The sequence below is a fragment of the Narcine bancroftii genome, chromosome 10 (assembly GCF_036971445.1).
Source record: "Narcine bancroftii isolate sNarBan1 chromosome 10, sNarBan1.hap1, whole genome shotgun sequence".
NCBI classification, from domain to species: domain Eukaryota; kingdom Metazoa; phylum Chordata; class Chondrichthyes; order Torpediniformes; family Narcinidae; genus Narcine; species Narcine bancroftii.
The window spans coordinates 72,180,730-72,203,605 of record NC_091478.1 but is presented as its reverse complement, the minus strand read 5'-3'; the positions used below and the strand labels follow the sequence as shown (position 1 = coordinate 72,203,605).

Here is a 22,876-nt window from a genome sequence, read left to right as displayed (position 1 = left end):
TGCCTCAGGACCTTCGTGATGCCATCATCATCACCCTGTACAAAAACAAGGGTGAGAAATCAGACTGCTCAAACTACAGGGGAATCACGCTGCTCTCCATTGCAAGCAAAATCTTCGCTAGGATTCTCTTAAATAGAATAATACCTAGTGTCGCCAAAAATGTTCTCCCAGAATCACAGTGCGGCTTTCGCGCAAACAGAACTACTGACATGGTTTTTGCCCTCAGACAGCTCCAAGAAAAGTGCAGAGAACAAAACAAAGGACTCTACATCACCCTTGTTGACCTCACCAAAGCCTTCGACACCGTGAGCAGGAAAGGGCTTTGGCAAATACTAGAGCGCCTCGGATGCCCCCCAAAGTTCCTCAACCTGGTTATCCAACTGCACGAAAACCAACAAGGTCGGGTCAGATACAGCAATGAGCTCTCTGAACCCTTCTCCATTAACAATGGCGTGAAGCAAGGCTGTGTTCTCGCATCAACCCTCTTTTCAATCTTCTTCAGCATGATGCTGAACCAAGCCATGAAAGACCCCAACAATGAAGACGCTGTTTACATCCGGTACCGCACGGATGGCAGTCTCTTCAATCTGAGGCGCCTGCAAGCTCACACCAAGACACAAGAACAACTTGTCCGTGAACTACTCTTTGCAGATGATGCCGCTTTAGTTGCCCATTCAGAGCCAGCTCTTCAGCGCTTGACGTCCTGTTTTGCGGAAACTGCCAAAATGTTTGGCCTGAAAGACAGCCTGAAGAAAACTGAGGTCCTCCATCAGCCAGCTCCCCACCATGACTACCAGCACCCCCCCCCCCCCCCCCCCCCACATCTCCATCGGGCACACAAAACTCAAAACGGTCAAAATGGCTGCACCATTTCATCAGATGCAAGGATCGACAACGAGATAGACAACAGACTCGCCAAGGCAAATAGCGCCTTTGGAAGACTACACAAAAGAGTCTGGAAAAACAACCAACTGAAAAACCTCACAAAGATTAGCGTATACAGAGCCGTTGTCATACCCACACTCCTATTTGGCTCCGAATCATGGGTCCTTTACCGGCATCACCTACGGCTCCTGAACGCTTCCACCAGTGTTGTCTCCACTCCATCCTCAACAATCATTGGAGCGACTTCATCTCCAACATCGAAGTACTCGAGATGGCAGAGGCCGACAGCATCGAATCCACGCTGCTGAAGATCAAACTGCGCTCGGTAGGTCACGTCTCCAGAATGGAGGACCATCACCTTCCCAAGGTCGTGCTATATGGCGAGCTCTCCACTGGCCACCAAGACAGAGATGCACCAAAGAAGAGGTACAAGGACTGCGTAAAGAAATCTCTTGGTGCCTGCCACATTGACCATTGCCAGTGGGCTGATATCGCCTCAAACCGTGCATCTTGGCGCCTCACAGTTCGGCGGGCAGCAACCACCTTTGAAGAAGACCGCAGAGCCCACCTCACTGTCAAAAGGCAAAGGAAGAAAAACCCAACACCCAACCCCAACAAACCAATTTTCCCTTGCAACCGCTGCAACCATGTCTGCCTGACTTGTCAGCCACAAACGAGCCTGACGTGGACATTACCACTCCATAAATCTTCGTCCGCGAAGCCAAGCCAAAGAATTATTGCAGTTTTCTAATGAGGATAGAATATCAGGTGAAACAAATAGAAAATGCTGTAAATACTCAGCAGATCAGGTCGCCATCTGGGAATGGAAATGGAGTCAAGGTTTCAGCTTGGAGACCTCAGAACATCTTCTCAGACCTGAAGCATTGTTTCTGTTTCTCTTCCCACAGATGTGGCCTACCTACTGAGTAGTTTTAGCATTTTATTGCATTTGTTTTAGACTTCCACTATCTGTAGGGTTTTTTTTATATTAGCTCCTTTTATTTCAAAATCCCTAAAAGATGATGTCTGGCAAGTCATAGTGTCCCCAACTTGTTCTTCAATATTTCCCTGTGATTCCATTTGCCTACCATTTTCACATGTCCAACAGAGCAAGGTGGCTGAGGACAACAACATTGACGATACAGCAGCATAGAACAGATTTAAAGGTGCCACTGCTCAAGAGAAAGAGGGAGATCGTAGCGGATGGAAAGGGAGCTTCAGCATGTCGACCAAGTTGAAGTATTCAGCTCATTTACTGAATGACATGATGAAGGTTGTGCTGTAGGCAATACTGTGAAAGCCTAAAATAAAGTGATCTGTGAGCACCTCTTTTATGAAAGGTGGGCTGGAAGCATAGAACATCTTTCCATGCCACTATAGCCAACTGTTATTTTTTATTATAGGTATTGTGTGAAAACTTGAGTTGAGTAAAGTTAATCTTGTGACCTATGTGACTTATGTCCATCCGCATATACGACAGAAAATTTAAAAAAATATTTAAGGGAACAATATAAAATTTACGCAGTTCATGTCGTATTTGACAAACTATAAGAGGGATACAGGGCATGTAAGAGCCAAAACGTGCATACTTGTTGGTCGGTGTCCCAGAGTCTGTAGGCTGGGTGTGGCCATCTTGATTCCTGTGTGCATGCGCGAGTCTTTGGTTGGTGCATGTATGGTGGGCTCAGGTATTGGAGTTCGGTTGGCACATGCATGAGAGTTAAGAGCACAAATTCAACATTGTTAGGGCAAAAACAATCTGTGGAAATTCAAAACACTAAAAAAAGGAGGCAATTGATTCAGTCAATAATGAAAAATTGTCGTTCACACAAAATGCTGGAGAAACTCAGCAAGTCACACAGCGTCAGTTTTTGTCACGTGGAGAAAGATGCATCACCAACATTTCAGGCGTTGGCCCTTCATCGAGGTACGAGCGAAAACAAGGCAGGCACCTGAACAAAATGGGAGGGGAAAGAAGCAGGGGGAGGAGCCTAGGTAGATATGGGTGGGAGGGCACAAGAGAAAAAAAGCGAGAAGAGATGGGTGGAAGGGATAGGTCTCTGAATGGAGAAGGAAGGGGTTGTGGAGCTGGACGAAAAGAGGCAGAGGGGTGGGGAAGATAAGCAGACAGGGGAGTGGCCGAGCGGAAACCAGAGAAGTCGATGTTAATGCCATCCGGCTGGAGAGTGTCCAGATGGAATATTCGGTATTGCTCCTTCAATTTAAATTAAATCAGATGTACAGTATTTATGTCACAAGCAGTAACAGCAGCAAATGGGCTTTCAAGTTTAGCTGATGATTAATGAAAATTGATAATGCTGCAGGGTTTACGAGTGAATCAGGACGTATGCATGAGCAAGTTCAGACAGTTACTGATGGTGGAAAGCAGTATCAAACCGTAAACCTACTCTGCTGAAGAATCACAGATCTTTAGGCAAATACAATGCAGATATGAAACAATGAAGAGCAAGTGCAGCTTCCCCTCATTGTTACAAACTCTTCCAACGGCTCACTTCAATAGGAAGAGCTGGCTAACTGATTCAACTTTTATTGCAAGAATGGCTTCAGCCCATCTGCTCTAAAGTCGCACTAGGTATCATGTGAAAATACAGAAATGCTGGAGGTGAGGGGAGGAAAGTTTGAGCGGGACAGTTAGGGTAGCGGTTAGCGCAACACTGTTAGAGAGCCAGCGATTGGGACCAGAGAAATGGAGTCAAGGAGTAAGGAGCTGGTACCTTCTCCATGTGTCCGCTTGGGCTTTCCCCAGGGGCTCTGGTTTCCTCCCACCTTTCAAATGTACTGGGGGCTGCAGGTTGATTGGCTGTAATTGAGTGGCATGGGCTGAAAAGGCCATGTCTAAAGATCTACAACCAAAGTTTTGGGCCTGAGACCTTCCTCAAGGTATGAAGAAGTATAATATGCACATTTAATTCAGATCAAAGATCAGTTTATATTCTCTCCACATTTTGGAGGAACTGGATAGGCTAGAACAAGTCCAACAGACTGGAGAGACTATGTAAATTTAATCATCCATTTCTTAGATGAAGTATTCAACCAGGGCCCTCTCTGTTCTCTTAAGAAGATTTTTTTTAAATCTCCAGTCATTATTCCAAAGAATATCAGGGAAGTATTCTCTGCTATCCCGGCAATAATTTAGCAAAATAAATTAGCTGTTTGTAATCTCATTGTAGGACCTCACTTTATGTATAGATAGATAAGTTACATAACACCTTTTTCCCAGGGCAAAAGCAGTAAACACCAGAGAACATCTGTTTCAGATGAAGGGAGAAAAGTTTAGGGGAGCTGTCAGGGCAAGTTTTTGCCAGTGGTGGTGACAGAGTCTGGTACAATAGGCAGGTTCAAAAGGGTCTTAGACAGTTGTGGGCATGAGGTAGGGAAGATTTAGATGGTGAGTAGATTTATATAATTCAGCAAAACATCGTAGGCCGAACAACCTGTACTGTTCTATGTTCTTAATTGACTCTCCTATTTTTGGCATTGTAACAGTAGCTACACTTGGATAGATCTATTTCATTGGCCGTAAACCTCTTTGGGTTGTCCTGAGTTTGTGAAAGGTGCTATAAATATTTGTCTTTCTTTACTGAGGCTTCATCACAAAAAATGAATCCCCAACTGTTTGATATGAGTGGATGTCAGTCCTTTCTTCAAATCAGCAGTTTTATTACTCTCACTACACTCAAGAAGGGCAAAGCAGCCAATCTGATTTGTAACCACCCCTAAACCCTCCACCATTGGAATGCAGTGACCGGAATTTGTACCATCTACAAAATTCTCTATCATCCAGAAGTACAAGGACATCTGGTGCAAAGCTCGCCCACCATCTGCAGGTTCATCTGCTAATCACTTCATCCTGATTTGGACATGTGTCTTCACTCATTTCATCCTGGAGTTTTCCTTTCAATGGTTTTCTGAGAGTGCCTTCATCCCAATGAGTTTACAGCTCAGCTCCACCTTCTCGAGGACAATGAGGAATAAGCAATGGTGCCCATATTCCCAAACAAGTACGGCAATCCTTTCAATTCTATGGCAGCACAACAATTTCTACACTTGCAAACGATAGAGAGTCAGCACAGTTTAAAATTGGCACATGGAAATGATCTCACTTTATGACCGAGTTGCAGATGTCCTTCAGTTAAAAATTCAAAAAGCATTCTGGCAGATCTGCTTGAAAGTCCACTTTGTGTTCATGGAATGGAATCCACAAGGTTCATTAAATGTATCCAGCACCATCAAAACCAGGGTTGGTTTCTTGCGCAATTGCTCAGCCATCCATATAAATTTGTATCAAATAACAGAATTTATACCAAAGGAGTTTATCACATTTTCAATGTCGATCCTATAGGATCCTACAGGGATCTGTACTGGGACCCCAGCTGTTCACAATTTACATTAATGATCTGGATGAGGGGATTGGATGTAATATCTCCAAATTTGCAGATGACACTAAGCTAGGAGGGGTTGTGTGTACGGAAGAGGGGGTCAGGAAACTCCAGTGTGATTTGGATAAATTGAGGGACTGGGCAGATACATGGCAAATGCACTACAATGTGGATAAATGTGAGGTTATCCACTTTGGTAATACAAACCAGAGGGCAGATTACTATTTGAATGGCAATAGATTAAGAGATGGGGAAGTGCAGAGAGACCTAGGGGTACTTGTACATCAGTCTCTGAAGGCGAGCTTGCAGGTACAGCAGGCGGTTAAAAAGGCAAATGGTATGTTGGCCTTCATATCAAGAGGGTTTGAGTATAGGAACAAGGATACCTTACTGCATCTGTTCAGGGCCTTGGTGAGACCACACCTGAAGTATTGTGTGCAGTTTTGGTCACCTTATCTAAGGAAGGATGTTCTTGCAATGGAGGGAGTGCAGAGGCAATTCACCAGGCTGATACCTGGAATGGCAGGAATGATTTATGAGGAAAGATTGCGAAAATTGGGATTGTACTTGCTGGAGTTTAGAAGATTGAGAGGGGATCTCATAGAGACATATAAAATTCTGGCAGGACTGGACAGAATGGATGCAGATGGGATGTTTCCAAGGATGGTAAAATCCAGAACCCGGGGTCATGGTTTGAGGATAATAGGCAAACCATTTAGGACCGAGATGAGGAGGAATTTCTTTACCCAGAGGGTGGTGAATCTATGGAATTCATTGCCACAGAGGGCAGTAGAGGCAGGTTCATTAAATCTATTTAAGAGGGAATTAGATCTATTTCTTCAGTATAAGGGTATTAAAGGTTACGGAGAGAAGGGGGGACGGGGTACTGAACTTTAAGATCAGCCATGATCTTGTTGAATGGCGGAGCAGGCTCGAAGGGTCGAATGACCTAATCCTGCTCCTATCTTCTATGTTTCTATGTTTCTATTACAAATTCCTGCAGGATTTGTTTTTCAATCTCCCAAGGGTTGGGAGTCTCTGTCCATCTGCCTTCCCATGTCGCTCTCTGTGAACCTACTCATCTCCATCCCTTACAGGTGTCTTTTATCAGGTTGTAAGCTTACTTCACAAGTGCTCTATTCTAATCAGCTCCCCAATTTCTTACAAAATGAAAATGAGAGGGTGAGAACCAGGAAGATGAGAAAATCAGAACTTTTGGAGGGTATTTTCGCTCAACGTACTGACTTTTTAACGAGATTTCACTTTTGTCAGGGGTTCAATTTATCCAGCTATGTTCATGTGCTTTGATTTTTTTACTGTAACTGTTGTTTATGAAACCAATTTGTCACCTGAATTATAACATGCATTTTATAATAGTTTAAATAAGCAAAAAATGATTGTCTTTGTTAGGTTTCTTTGCTCTTGGAAAACAAAAGTGCACAACATCACAAAATTGATTAAGAGCTTTAAATGTTCACCTTGATAACTTAGAAATGTACGTTTTATTGGAGTCACAACCAAATATAACAAATTGGCACTTTGATAAACTGAGATAACACTGCCAAATCTTAATGGAAATTAATGAGTGGCTTATAATTTAATACATAAGCTAAAAGAGAATTTGTTTTGCTCTGTTGTCACTTCCATGTCCATCTGCATTTCTTGGCAGAGCAGTTCTGACTGGTTTATGACAATTTCCCAATATCTTGTTGTTGAGGAACTTAGGTAACATTTTGTTTTATTCATTTGGAGCGAGTAACTTTGTAACTCTCCTAGAATAGCAAAGGCCACATATGAAGAGCCTGGTGGAATGCAAGACTTGCTGCATGTGTAGTTAACTGTTACCTGTGTCAGAAGTATTGATCTGAATGTCGGTACTTACATTAACAATTGAAAAGTGAGAGTTGTTCTGACCCCATGTTCTTTACACTTGAGAGGGTCAAAATGAAGATTTAGGAGGTCACCCTCAGCACTTACTCATGGACAAATTTGTCTAGTGCAAGTCAAAAATAATTTAGATAAGTGGACAGCAGAGATATTTCATGTATCTTTCCTGCTTCAGCCTCGAGAACTGGATTGTGCTATAAATAACGTGTGCATTTTCTGAAACTTGACATTGTTAACGGTGTTCATAAAAGTTCAAAATGTAAAGAGATTTTTTGCAAAATCAAAGGAATTATTTTTAAAAGAGTAATCTGAAAAATCAAGTCCAATCATTTTCTTTTATTCTGGCTTCATTGGAGTTACTCAAATGAATTAAGTTGCAATGTCCTCTTCCAACCAGTAGGTGAATCAATCACTGTGAACTATTTTTAGATAATAGAGGTAAAGGTTCCATTATTGTCACAAGATACTACATTTAGAATGTAACATACGTGAAATTCTTAGACTTTTGTCTACCGTAGGCAGGAAAAGTCACCACTTTATCCAGTGCCCCTCATAAAAACCAACAGCATCGGGTGTTCCTAGGGCAGTCTCCCCTCCAAATACATCCTATCCACAATTGGATGTGGATAGGAGCGAAACACGAAAGTCTGCAGATGTAGTGATTGTAGTAAAATCTCAGAAATGTTGGCGGAACTCAGCAAGTCTCGCAGTCTCTGTCGGAGGTCAAGATATATAACTGCTGTTTTGGGCCAGGTCCCTTCTTCAAGGTATCTTGTAAGAAATGTAATGGTACTTTCCAGATATTCATGTGCAAATAAACCAATATCTCGGAGTCCTGGATTCACTAAAGACCCAAAGACTATATGCAGTAAACAAGAAAGAATTTGTAATTAATGCAACCTTTGTTTAAACCTAATAAGAGCTTTCATGGTGTTCACTGTGGTCATCAGTACTGCTGATAATTATTTTGTTGTTGGGCAGCTTGGTGGAGAGTGGGAGGAAACAGTCATGTGAGCAACTGATGGTATAAAGTGAAATACTTTGCTTGGACACCAGCAGCTGGCTACCATTGCCATCTGTTTCCAATGCTGTATGTTTTTGCAGTGCTTTGTGGTCTACATGAGATGCATCAGAGCAGACAGGAAAAGACATGCGGTCAAAGAAAACTGGGAGTGACAACCAGTGTTCTGGTTACCATAATTCATGCAACGACTGGATACTGAAACTCACGCTGACATGAGCTAAAATTCCTTGCAATTACTACTTTCCTCTCTTCCTCCTCTCTTTCCCCTCTCTTCCCCCTCCCCCTCTCCTGCCTTCTTCCTTCCTCTCCCACCCTCTTCCTTTCTTTTTACCCTCTTCCTTTCTTTTTCCCCTCTCCCTTTCTTTTTCCCCTCTCTCTTTTGTTCTTTCTTCCTCCCTCCCTTTCTTTTCAATGCCCAAATATTTTAATATGTATATTGTAATCAGCATGCTTCTCCGGTAGTTAAAAATAATTGTAAATATTGTCTGCATTTCATGAATTTGATATGACTGTTCCTTCTGTTACTTAAGTTGTAATTCAAACTCATTCAATATTCAGCTGAGTTAATATCATCCTTTAAACACTTTCACATTTCTCCAGGAATGTGGAGATACTTTAACCCTTTCCCCTGCACCAATCGGTCTGCGTCATGAACTGACCACTGTGACCTCATTCGACAAGTCTGGATCTCTCACATATGCAGTCAGAATTGCCAGCATCTGGTTCCTAAGATCTCTGCTTGCAACCCCAAAACTCTTTGCCTCCCCACACCAGACATTTTAAAACTCTCTATTCAGATCCATGCCACTGGCAAAGACAATTGACTCAAGGCATTCAGCTGATTACATAGAACCCCTTCAGGGGTGTCAAATATACCACTTGTCACACCAAACTATCCAGTGGAATGTTAAACTAATAGAAGGATGCATTTGTGATTATCATTATCAATAAGAAATTGCATCTGACATGCTGGCTATAGAGATAAAGGCTCATGGAATTGGGTAGAGAGTAAAGAATGGACGCTCTTGCAAGCTAATTCATTGCTGAGGAGTACTGTGGTGGAACAGGGTATATAAAAGGCGGTTTGAGGAGAGAAGTGAAGTGCAAAGCCTGATGTCACAGTGCAAATTTACTCACCTTTTCTGACCTGATTAAATCATCGATTCTGTTTCAAACTACTTCTTGTCCATAATCCTGGTCCTGACCTCGGGACTATTTTGTTCTATGCATTCTAGGTTCTATGTAATTTCTTCCTCCAACTACAGGGACCCCAACACTACAATTAGCAAGTTGTTCTAGAGCCACGGGACAGTTTTTTGATCATTTGCAATGTATGGTACCAAATCCAAAATTCTCCAAAGTCCATATTTTTGTAAATGTTCAGTTGGGATTGGATCATTTGAACAGTCACAACAGATTGAACAGCAAAGCCAGGGTGGGAAGTACTAATAATCTGGCTGATTTGGAAACTCCACCAAGGGAGTTCCTGGACACAGTCCCCATGTGCTCGTGATTCCCGCTCCTGTTTCATATATTGGCACTGCAGCTCAGATTTTAATGCTTGCTTTTTTAATTTGGTGTCAATGGTTTTTTTTTTAAGTGTACTACAATAAAATTCCATATTTAGTTGGTTGTTTTAACCAATATAATCTATTTTTTGCATTTGTGGTAATTCCAATTTCATTTTAAAACAATGGGTAAATATTGTACCTATCCAGTTCTCAGGAAATTGATTGACAATCAAGCAAATGAATTTAATCAAACTAGATAGTGTAAGTAGGAAGCAAAAAGGAAGGTTTTGTCTCCGAGAAAATAAAGAGCACAAGGTCCTATTAAATTGTTCTCCATAAACAGAAAAGGAAGTGATAAGACAAGTTGAGCAAGATCCTTGAGATAGCCACAAAATGAAAATAAATCAATTAAGCATGATATGCCATTAAAAAGAGTGAAACACAAAAGTCTGCAGATGCACTGATTGTAGTTAGAAGACACAGAAAATCTGGAGGAACTCAGCCGGTCTCGCAGCGTCCGTAGGAGGTAAAGATATATAACCAACGTTTCAGGCTTGAGCCTTTGTTCAAGATATAGCATAAAAACAGGAAGACATCTGAATAAAGACTTGAGAGAGAAAGCAAAAGGTGTTAATTGGATATGATGAGAGGAAAGGTGAGAATTTATTTTGGCTCTGTGAAAGGAGACAGAGAGTTGGGGGAAAGATGAAAGGGGAAGAAGGAGGGAGGGCAGGTGATTTTAGGAAAACCAGAGAAGTCGATATTAATGCTATCCAGTTGGAGGGTTCGCAGATAGAAGGTGAGGTGTTGTTCCTCTAGTTTGCGGGTGGTCTCAGTCTGACAGTGCACGAGACCATGGACACACATCAGCATAGAAGTGGAACAGGGAATTGTCATGGATGGCCACTGGGAGATCCATGCTATTGTGTTGGACAGAGTCAAGGTGCTCAATAAAGCGATCTTATGCCATTAAAAGGCACAGCTGCTGATTGCCAGAAGCAAAATTAGCACTAAATTGACAACATAATATTGTTCATCACATCCTCCTGAATTATTTGAACACAAAGGAAGTTGATACTTTTAAAAGGTGGTGAAACAAGGAAGAATCGTTATAAAAAGAGAAATTAATTTGTAAATGGGGAATGTCTACACTTTCACCAAAGCACTCTTTTAAGCAACGTAGTTGGACGTGGCACAATCTTGTTTATCGTGAGGGGCTCAGCAGAGGCCAGTCAGATTCAGAAACTCACAAAATCTTGAAACCCATTACCACAATCCCACCTGGTTACATTTGCTCTGTCATTTAGTAATGACACTAAAACCCCAGCCACTTTGTTAATAAGTAAAACAGGGCTGACATTCGGCTGAAGAAAATTATCATTAATTGAAAAGATTTTTTACATATGGGAGAATACTGAAGAGCTTTTTAAATCCTAGGATTAAATATTTCCATATGCAGTCACTGCCAAATACAAGAAAAAAGTTTGATAATTGCATTTGATTCCGATGTCTGACAGATTTTCCATATTTATGCAGTTTCCCATTTTCCCATGTAACTGCATTACATAAATTTATGCTGCTTTAACTCTTTACCAGTTATATTTGGCTTTGTGATATATTTTGAGGATCTTAACTGGGAGTGGGTCAGGAGACCAGATGGAGCTGGGATGGTGAAAGTGAGAGGGGTGGAGTGGGGGAAGGGGAGTTGAGGTTGGCTGTGCTGTGGATTGAGCAAATCTACCCAATATCATTCCTAGGTTCTTATCTACCTATTGTCTGCCAGTTTCCTCACCCAAAATGGGCAAAAACAGAGGCATGCATTGGCAAAGGGCTCAGGCACGAAATGATGGTATACAGTAAAAACACCTGTTGTCTGGAATTCAAGTAACTGGCAAATCCAAGCAACTGAGAAAAAGGAAAATAAAATAAATAAATAATGGGATAGACTCTTAGGAATAAATAGATAAATAGGCAGGTAGACAGATAAATAATAAATAAGAATGGGAGCAAATGTTCATGCCTTGGTCATGCTTTGCTCGCAGCAGCTGTTTGAATAAAGTTGTGATTGAATAAAATGGCATTCCCCAGGATGAAGAGCTGGTTGCAATTGGGGTGACTCAAGTGTCTCCTTATCCCTGCTCACTAAGAGCCTTTACTAGTATATTAGTAAGGCTTTATATTGAGGGAAGAGGGGATTCATTATGATGGTGGCACAGTTAGCGTAGCAGTTAGCCCCGTGCTGTTACAGCGCCAGCGGCCAGGTTTCGTATTTCAATTTTGGAAGTAATGGGAATTTCCTGATTAAAGTTAACTTTACATAATTCAGGCCTGACAAGATAATCCCTTGGACCTTGCGGGAGGCTGGTGAAGAAATTGCAGGGGCTCTGGCAGAAAAATTTAAAATCTTCTTAGCCACGGGTGTGATGCCAGAGAATTGGAGGGTAGCTCATATTGTTTTGTTGTTTAAAAAAGGCTCCAAAAGTAACCCTGGAATTAATAGGCAGGTGAGCCTAACATCAGTAAGTGTTCTAAGAGATCAGATATACAATTATTTGGATAGCCAGAAACTGATTAGGAATAGTCAACATGGCTTTGTACATGGTATGTGGTGTAACAGAGTTTTTTGAGGGATTTACCAGGAAAGTTGACAAAAAGGCTGTGGATGTTGTCTACATGGTCTTTAGTAAGACCTTTGACAAGGTCTCACATGGGAGGTTTGTCAGGAAGATACAGATGCTAGGTATTCATGGTGAAGTAGGAAACTGGATTTGACAATGGCTGGATGGGAGAAGCCAGATAGTGGTAGTGGATGATTGCTTCTCAGACAGGAGGTCTGTGACTTGTGGTGGGCCTCAGGGATCAGTGCTGGAACTATTGTTGTTTGTCATCTATATCAATGATCTGGATGATAATGTGGTAAATTGGATCAGCAAGTTTACAGCTGATACTAAGATTGGAGGCTTTGTGGACAGTGAAGAAGGTTTTCAAAGCTAGCAAAGAGATCTGGACCAGCTTGAAAAATGGCAGATGGAATTTAATGCAAAAAAAGTATGAGGTGTTGCATTTTGGAAGAACAAACCAAAAAAGGACGTACACAATGAATGATAGGGTACTGAGGACTGAAGTAAAACAGAGGGATCATAATTCTCTGCAAGTGGCATCACAGGTAGATAGGGTTGTAGAGAGAGTTATCGGCATATTGGCCTTTGTGAATCAAAGTATTATATAGGAGTTGGGACGTTATGGTAAAGTTGTTTAAAACCAAATTTGGAGTATTTTGTGCAGTTTTGGTCACCTAACTACAGGAAAGATCTCAATAAGATAGAAAGAGTGCAGAGAAGATTTATTTGAATGTTGCCTGGACTTCAGAAACTGAGTTACAGTGAAAGGTTAAGCAGGTGAGGACTTCATTCCCTGGAGTGTAAAAGAATGAGGGGAGATTTGATAGAAGAATTTAAAATTATGAGGGGGATAGACAGAGTAAATATAAATAAGCTTTTTTCACTGAGGATGGGTGAGATACAAACGAGAGGACATGAGTTAAGAGTGAAAAGGGAAACGTTTAGGGAGAACTTCTTCATATAGAAATTGGCGAGAATATGGAACGAGCTGCCAGCTGAAGTGGCGAATGCAGGCTCAATTTTAACATTTCAGAAGAATTTGGAAAGTCCATGGATGGGAGGGGTATGGAGGCCTATGGTGGGATTAGGCAAAAAAAGATTCAGCACAGACTAGAAGGGCCAAAGGGGCTGTAATGTTCTATGGTTCTGATACAGATTTATTTTTCCAATTACTTTACATTGCATTGTCTTTTGTCTGAAACCTTTTAATACAGGTGTATTAGTTATGCATTACAAAGTAAGTCTCAAGCAACCATAAAATTTGCACATCCAGCATCTACCATTCCAGATACTGGGAGTTTTACTGTACATCTTTTCCTCCTCTGGATGCTGGGAAACCTTCTGAGTTCCTCTGGCATTTTTGTATCTTTACTACAATTGCATTAAATTTGTGCTGCACTCAAAAACAATAGGCAGCTGCTTGATATGCCTTTATCACAGTGCCAGACTATAAGGAGCACAGCAGTGGCAAGCAGAAAATGGAAAATGGCAGGGCTTTTTGGGGTGGAGAGGTGTGGATTCTTAAGGCAATGGGGCCAAGATTTTCCCAATGAGTCCTGGAGATGAAAGTGCCCTTTGATCTTTCTGCCCCTTCATGTCGTTTGATCAGTTTGCATTGAGAAAAGTAAATGCCCCATTCAGAACATAGTTAAGAAGCAATTGAGGAGCGCTTCATGGAATAGAAACCTAATTTTGATACATGGCTGAGGTTCCCTCATAATTCAGTGGACTCCCTGCCTCTTGCAAACAAAATTAATGGTCTTCAATTTTCTACAGAGTGGGAATTGGCTTGTTACATTTAAATGACCCCACTGAATTTCTGCCTGCCACTTGGTATCCAAACTTCGTCTGTTAAGAACAGTTTAAATGTGTTTTTAACTTATGTAAAATGAGAGTGGCAGCTGGAAATGCAGTTAGTGTTCCCATTAAATTTCCCAAAATGGGAATTAAGTTGAGAGTTGGAGACTGCTTCCCCTGGTCAATGAGATTTGATGCGCTTGACATGAAGAAAATCAGGATCCATCCCATTGACTTCCAAAAACAGATTGCCTGATCATCAGTTTGCACCCTTGGAACTTTGACAATCGAGCCCGACAAGCTCAGGTGTGTGAATATTTTTGCACTTCTGACATTAAATGGGTTGACCTGTTTGACAAATGTGGAATCATTGGTTTGGCTGTGGAAGATGGTTTTAGTCTTGTTGCCTAATATTGGGATTCTATACGTAAACACTTAGAAGTCTATGATTTCCAGATAAAGTTAGTGAAGATGGAGAAATGTGAGAATTAATCACAGGTCAGGCAGTTTTTATTTCATAGAGCAAAATTACTTTTACACATGTCATTGAGCTTCTGAAGAAGTGCATTGGAATGTCAAAGGGAATGCTATAGATCAATTGAATTTTCTGAAGTCATTTGTACTACACCCAGTGAAGTTCATGATGTTAAATGCAACTGGCCAAGTGCAGTTTAAGAATTAGAAGTCCGGATTGTTTGTACAATCCACGAGTTACGCCACTCTCAGGGTAATCTGTGCCATTCTTGGACACCAAATGGCATTCAATCCACACTGCTCACCCAACATTGATTCATCAGGAAACCATCCAAAATAAGTCATTAGAATTTTATGAGAGAAATCCTGAGATGACAGAGCATTGCATCCAAAAAATTACAAAAAAAATGTCTGATAGTGATTTAAAAAATTAGGAAATTTTGTAACCCAAAAAGAATAGCTAATATTCTCAATCAAAATGATTTTCTGTTTCTAAAATGAGAAGGAATATTTCTTCCTTTGGGAAGTCCATAATGGAGGAACCTTTTGAACTAGATTGTTTATTGGAATGTGAGATGTGCTGCCAAAGGGAGTGACCAAGTCAGATTGTATTGCAATCTTTAAGGAAAAATTAGATAAATACTTTAAGTGGAAGGAAGTTAAAGCTATAAAGAATGGGCAGGGCAGTAGGATCAATGTTGCTGAGAGGTTTTGAGACAAGTGCTTGCAATCTTTGTGTTTTTGTGGTTTATCTGGCACCAAAATCTATTTGTATTAGCAACTGCAGAGACGCATCAATTTAAGGGACTGTGGTTTTATCCTTTACATGTGGCTTGGTGCACATATGTGTGGCCCATCAGGACAAAAGCATGGACACCCTTTCCACGCACAATTTAATCAACCATAACATTTCAAAGTCAATTGGATAGAACAACTCCATCTTACAGGCCATTTAATCTCTATGCAGTGGGCCAAAAGAGGCTGTTAAAAAAAATAACTGTCAGTTTACTGTAGAAGGAGATGACCAATAAAAATTGTGAAGCAAACAAGTTCCACTCTTTCCTTTGAATTTCAGTTCACAGAGAACTGATGTGCTTGACTGAAAGCCATGGAGTAGAATGGCTTGTGGACTGTATTCATTGGAGCTCACATATTCTCAAGATGCCTTCCTAAAGCTTCGGCTCAGAAAAACTTCCTAAAATAAATACTGGCTGCTGTTTTGAGGGTCTCAGGTAAATTATAGCCTCTTGAGGTTAACAAGTCCTCGAACATATAATAACATCTGAAGTACTGAAGCCCTTGTGTTATTTTTGGTAATCCTTATTCATTAGATTGCAATTATTGCCCTCAAACACAGTCAATATTTGTTTAATGTAATCTATCAGCAAACACACTCCACATTTATTATTTATCTGAATACAAATAGTAGTATGTTTGAAAACTTTGTGACAGTAACAATAGAGTTTAGGAAGAACCAGATGTAACTTTTAACATATACTTAAATTGACTGTATGATATTTCTTTAAAACTCCTGTGAATTTTAAACTGATTTTTTTTTTAAAACTTCCACTTGGGAAAATAAATGCACATTAACAGCCACTGTCTGAAAATATTTTATTTAACCTTAGTCCCCATTTGAAATACAACCCTTTTTTGCTACTATTTGTCACTATGTCTAATTATTTGATTTGCTAACACCACCCTTAATGAAAACCAGCAGGAGGTGGGTTTGTGCTGATACATCCAGGACCGGTGAAATTTGCCCATGGAGAGCTAAAAGGTTTGCAAATATGATATTCGAGACCCGTGTCTCTTGGTTAAAAGTCTGACATCAACGCAGAAATCAGTGAGCTATCTGAAACTATTTATAGATGTCTTCTCGGAGAATCAGTCAATGTAGGCGAATCCCATGTTCAACAGTAAAGTGTTTACAGCTCACACGTTGAGATTGGAATATTGTTCCAGTATTTACAAAACTGGCATCAAACCCTGTAGCCTTACCTTTCGCCCAGAAGCTGTGGGCAATATTCCAAACCTAAAGTTATTTCTGTAACCTGAGGAACAATATTATAATAGTTATCATTGGAAAAATATTCCTGTGAATATTTGTTTTATTTTCCTCTTTGGTTGAAGTCACACCCATTATAAGGATCACAGCCACCAAATAAAAACAGTTCAGTCATTCAGCGCAGCCCACCAAATGGCTGGAGCTGTACTCAATATTCATTGAACTTCAGACCAGGAGGGGTGTGGCTGATAAAACAGCTGGTCCTAATTAGATCTAACTATAGGATCTTCAGGCAAATTCATGTAAGGTAACCTCTCACCCAGAATCAACTCCCACTGCCCTTAATAATTATACCAGGAGCCTTTCAAATGAGACATTGAACCGGATCCTTGTTTGGTCTCTCAGATCTCCTGGAACGATTCCAAAGAAGAGCAGGTAGTTTTCCAAAGAAGCCACTATTTATTTCTCAATTTATTTTTCCTGAAGTGAATTAGCTAATCATTATTGCATCGTTATTTGGGGACTTTGCTGAACAAAATGATTCCACATTACAGGAGTGACATCACTTTAAAAAAAAAGCCTCCAAGGGCTCTGGGACATCTGTGTGAGTTGTGAAAGGTACTGTATTTCCCATTTTTTTCTTTATCCAGCATTGCTTGCTTGGATCAACATAAATGGTACAAACTAAATTTAAATTCAGGTCCCGAAATAACTAGATATTCACTAAAAAAAACGTGAAATAATTGAATCATTCGTCAACTGTGTTAAAGTTGAAAATGTGCTGTGCAAAAATTGCTCTTCTATTCACTTGCACAGACACTAAATCCCTGACTCCTATATCTGTGGATTTGAAAAGCAAAATTGTGACTTAGCCTTTTGTGGAAGTCATTATGACTAGTGTCTTCTATAATTTTGTATCTTTGGGCCAATACTGTAGTCAATGTTATAATATTGCAAAAATCCTTCCCAGATCCCTGAAGGGATATGTGATATCGGCCAGATTTGGTGGTGGTTAAGGGAATAAATGTTGAAAAAGAAAATATTACAAACTCTCTTGATAATTCTCCATCCCGTCTTTGAAATAATGCTGCAAGATCTTTTAAGTCTTCTTGAGAAACTTGTTTCATGTCTCATCCAAGAGATGACACCTCTGACAGGACAGTGGGTCATCACCGCTGAATTGAAGTGCCAGCTTTAATTGTGTGCTTAGTGTAATTAAAAAGTGAAACTACTACCAATTCAAGGAGGACAGGTGTTCTGTATCTACTAAAAGCTCAGTGGACAATCAAGGCAAAGGTTACTGCCAGTTGAGGCGTAGTCTGGATTTGGTGCTGCGTGAAGGTCTCTGCTCTCAGGCAAAGGGATGGTGAAGACTTTGGTCATCTGGCAGTTTTTCCAAGGCTCCAAACCCAACTCACTGCAACAAACTCAACACAGATGATCAAGGTTGCGGCCTGACTTGTGCCTCAGCCAGTCAACTTTACAAAGCTATAAAATGACCAAACTTCATCAATATGCTTCAACTTCTCATTATCTCTCCAGTTTAATTTCCATGCCTAAATTTAGATTTTCCATTGAGTTTCTGGAGTATCTATTTGCAAACCCATCAAGATCATAACTCTCCATTTGTTGGTTATTGAGGAAGGGAATTAGAACAGCAGCACAGTAAAGTTAATGCAAAACGAGAGGTTCAGAGGATAAGAAACAGTTTTTTTTAAATCTCAAAAGCTTTGGACAAAATGCAGTGGGGCATTCCTTGAGAGTCCTTTGATTGTGAATGAATTGAGATTGGGCAGTAGTCCTTTGTGTTGCAAGTCTGCAGTGTTTTGACGTTAATTGGTACTGATGTCACAATCTCACAGTGAGAGGTCACGAGAACATCTGTTGGGGAAAAATGGAAACGTCACATCAGCACCACAGAGGGGTCTCTTCTAAAGTTAAAAACAAAGAAGTCGTTTCAAGAAAGCCTTTGAAAAGTTTTCTCATTTTATCTGAGAAATGCTGTTCATTACTTTCAGTGATCAAATACGAGTGACAAGATTACTTAGTTGTGATTGCCCTGTTCATTATTGCTACCAGAAGAGAGTTTATCTTAGACTGTTCCTTCTACATCTTCAATGTGGACACAGGCAGAAGGAGCTTTATTGTTGGACTTTTCCAGTTATGCCTTCTGTTGGAGATTTTTTTTCCAAACCCCGTCATATGTGAAGCTACTTCTGATCATGAATTAAATTATAATTTAAGTGACAATCATAGAACACATATAGCACAGGAATGGCCCTTTGGTCCATCTCATTGACACCGAACTATTATTCAGTAAAGTCCCATCGATCTGCACCCAGACCATAGCCCTCCTTATGGACCTGCCCAAATTTCCCTTAATTGTCGAAATTGAGCCCACATTCACCACTTCAGCTGGCAGCTCTTTCCACGTTCTCACCACTCTCTGAATGGAGAAGTTCTCCCCCTCATGTTCCCTTTAAATATTTCACCTTTCACCCTTAATTTATGTCCTCTAGTTCTTGTCTCGCCTAACCTCAGTGGAAGAAGCCTGCTTGTATTTACCCATTTCTATACCCCTAATAATTTTGCACACCTCTTTACATCTCCACTCAGTCTCTAATACTCAAGGGAATAATATCCTAATCTGTTCAACCTTTCCCTATGACTCAGCTCTTCAATCCCAGCATTATATCCTTGTAAAAATTCTCAGTACTCTTTCAATCTCATTCATATTTTTCATGTTGGTGACCAAAACTGCACACACCACTGTTGAACCAAATAAAGTTAACAAGGGAAAACACACATTTGCAAAGAAAGTGATCTTCATGGGGGACAGGAACAGGGCTTTCAGACTATCAGTTCGGTGCTGAACTCGCTCCCATTTGCATGAAATCTACACTGATCCCATTTTGCCTGTCAGCTCCTCCTTGGCTCGAACACTCACCTGCTTGGTGAGGTAAATTTACACTGACCAAATAACCCACCAAACAGCATGTTTCTGGGACGTGGGAGGAAACTGGTACACTTGGGAAACCCACGTAGCCACTGGGAGAATGTGCAAACACTGCCCAGACAAGACCGTAGGTCAGAATCATGTCCAAGTTGGTGGAAGTGTGAAGCAGCAGCTCCACACACTGTGCTGCCTGCAATCCTGACAAAAAAAAGCTCATTTTTGTTGATCTAATCGGGGGCATGGTTAGCCTTGGGTGGTGCTGTTAGCATAGCTGTTAGCGCAATGCTATTGCAGCACCAATGACCTGGGTTCGAATCCGGCACTGTCTTTATGAAGTAAAACACGAAGGTCTGCAGACCCCGTGGTTGAAGTAAAAACACAATGCTGGAGAAACTTAACATGTCAAACAGTGCACTTTATATAGCAAAGATAAGAATACATAAAGAACATTTTGGGCTTGAGCCCTTCATCAAGGAGTTTGTGCATTCTCCCCATGTCTGTGTGGGTTCTTCCAGGTACTCCAGTCTCATCCCACGCTTCAAAATGTACAGGGGTTGTAGGTCAAATGGGCGACACAGGCTCATGGGCCAGAAGGGCATGTTACTATGCTGTAGGTTAAATTTAAATTTAAAAAGCATTTATTTGTGCAGCTCACTTACCCCACCAGAGTTATATGACAGGTTTCAGTGTTGTAATTATTCGTTTAAATTAAATTATTTGATCAAATCATCAGAACTGTTGATAGTTCTTGCTGAAGTATGTATTGAGAAATTGCAATATCCAGAGGAGTTTCCTCACTACCCTTTCCCTGCCTGTGGAGTCTTCAACAGAGCATTAAAAAACGCAGCAGAGTATAACACAGAGAGTGAATAACACAGAGAGTGAATAGCACGGATGAGAGTGAATAGCACGGATGAGAGTGAATAGCACGGATGAGAGTGAATAGCACGGATGAGAGTGAATAGCACGGATGAGAGTGAATAGCACGGATGAGAGTGAATAGCACGGATGAGAGTGAATAGCACGGATGAGAGTGAATAGCACGGATGAGAGTGAATAGCACGGATGAGAGTGAATAGCACGGATGAGAGTGAATAGCACGGATGAGAGTGAATAGCACGGATGAGAGTGAATAGCACGGATGAGAGTGAATAGCACGGATGAGAGTGAATAGCACGGATGAGAGTGAATAGCACGGATGAGAGTGAATAGCACGGATGAGAGTGAATAGCACGGATGAGAGTGAATAGCACGGATGAGAGTGAATAGCACGGATGAGAGTGAATAGCACGGATGAGAGTGAATAGCACGGATGAGAGTGAATAGCACGGATGAGAGTGAATAGCACGGATGAGAGTGAATAGCACGGATGAGAGTGAATAGCACGGATGAGAGTGAATAGCACGGATGAGAGTGAATAGCACGGATGAGAGTGAATAGCACGGATGAGAGTGAATAGCACGGATGAGAGTGAATAGCACGGATGAGAGTGAATAGCACGGATGAGAGTGAATAGCACGGATGAGAGTGAATAGCACGGATGAGAGTGAATAGCACGGATGAGAGTGAATAGCACGGATGAGAGTGAATAGCACGGATGAGAGTGAATAGCACGGATGAGAGTGAATAGCACGGATGAGAGTGAATAGCACGGATGAGAGTGAATAGCACGGATGAGAGTGAATAGCACGGATAGTGAAATGATAAAAATGTTGTGAAAGCATTAATAATTTAGAAAGAAGATAAGGGTTTTGTTCAAGGAAAATAGCTTATGACAAACCACCCAATCTGATAAAATCTTCTTAACCCTGACCTTGCAAATACATTAGGACAAGGTGTACTTTTTGGCACTGATATTTAGACTGAATTTTGTTTGACTGCACTGTAATACAATGTTTTAATGACAGATACATTTATGAATTTTGTGCTGAGGTAAAATCACAATATGCTTTTAGCTTTCTATTTCAGTTCTGCAAACTTGAAAGTAAATCTGAAGTTACTTTTGACAGCGCAATTCTACAAGGCAGCAAAACAGCTGTAGATCTTTAAAGGTCCCATTCTCAAAAAATATTGCAAGAATGTGACCTGTCCAGCTCAATCATTTTTGTCCCACCAAAGAGTTGGCCATTCTGAATATTTCCATCAATTCTAGATCCCAATGCCATCTGAATTAAAATGTCTACCAGAGTTTCCTCCCTTGGATTACCTTTGGCACAATTTTACTGAACCTGTCCGACTAACGAGAATCACTTCCCTCAACTTTCTGCACTCCCTTGGGTGGGATTTGGAAATTGCATCTTGCTTGTCTTCTGCACCCTGGAATTGGAGATGCAGAGTAGTCCTCAGGAAATGATGAAGCGCTCCCCCCCCCTCCACCTTCCTTAATCCAAAGGCCCCTTACAAATACAGCTCTGTCTGCTGTCAGGGCATTTATGCACTTGACACATTAGTCCTGTAGTAACTTCCCTAACAAAAAAGCTTGCAATAGTTGTGGCTGTGACATTTCCAACTCAGTCTAATGAGCCTTTCAGCAGCCTTTAATGCTTTGAAATGAATGGCTGTTGTGGCAATAACCATAAGACATAGGAGCAGAAATAGGCTATTCAGCCCATCGAGTCTGCCCCATCATTTAATCATGAGCTGATCCATTTTCCCAGCCTTTTCCCCATAACCTTTGATGTCCCAGCTAATCTAGAACCTATCAATCTCTGCCTTAAATATACCCAATGACCAGGCTTCCACAACCACCTGTGGCAACAAATACCATAGATTTACCACCCTCTGATTAAAGAAATTTCTCCCCATCTCTGCTCTGAGCAGTCGTGGCAAATGACTGAGCAAAGGATTTGGGGAGCCATGTTATCAGTCTTTCACTGGATAGTCCAAGAAAGACAGATGTGGCACAACTTGCTACTCTGTTTAAGTCCAGGACATGTGTCCTTCTGCATGGGATGGATGCTCACATTTCCCAACAGAACCAACAAATACAGATAGCAGGTTTTAGCAGTTGTTACAAAATGTAAAAACTTTCAAAACCATGAGATACTTGTGCAACATTTGGCCAAAAATATTTTTGAAAATGATGACTAGGACTTGTCTCAAAGTTGCCATTTTCCAATCCGTTAAGATGTTTGCATCTTTTTCTATTCCTCCATTTCGCTGATTGCTTGGTATCAGATAGAATGGCATTAATATTCGACATCTTGTGCACATTACACGCAGGATACAAAGTACTTGGGCGGAATTCAAAGCAGTCACCTCACTGCAGGAATTTAGATGTCATTGTAAATTATGGAAGTTCATAACTCCTATT

The 22,876-nt window shown here is 40.9% G+C and overlaps 1 long non-coding RNA gene across 2 annotated transcripts in view; it reads left to right on the top strand.

Annotated features, from left to right (window-relative positions):
• LOC138743960 (uncharacterized) overlaps positions 1–22,876 on the top strand; it is a 71,309-nt gene that overhangs the window by 3,719 nt on the left and 44,714 nt on the right. The window lies entirely within an intron of this gene.